This window comes from Triticum aestivum, chromosome 5D (assembly GCF_018294505.1).
Source record: "Triticum aestivum cultivar Chinese Spring chromosome 5D, IWGSC CS RefSeq v2.1, whole genome shotgun sequence".
Classification (NCBI taxonomy): domain Eukaryota; kingdom Viridiplantae; phylum Streptophyta; class Magnoliopsida; order Poales; family Poaceae; genus Triticum; species Triticum aestivum.
In genome coordinates this window covers 51,360,295-51,360,578 of record NC_057808.1, presented here as the reverse complement: position 1 = coordinate 51,360,578, position 284 = coordinate 51,360,295, and positions in this window count along the sequence as shown.

The following is a 284-nucleotide window of genomic DNA, read 5'->3' as shown; positions in this document are numbered from 1 at the left end:
GAAAATATCGGGGAGTCCCCGGTTACGGTGGGTGGTCGGGGCCGAGCGATGCGCGTTCCTCTCGTACGTACACGCGTGTGTGCGAGGCGTTGGGGTCTAACTGAACCCGAGCGAGGCATTGGGCTCTAACTGAACCCGAGCGATTGCACTGCAGGCTACGCGTTACTGAACCCGAGCGATCGATCGATGGCTGTTAACTGAACCCGATCGAGTGATTCCTTCGCTACTGCTGCTAACTGAAACCGATCGATGCTGCCTCTGGATGAACAGTGAGCGTTGCGGGG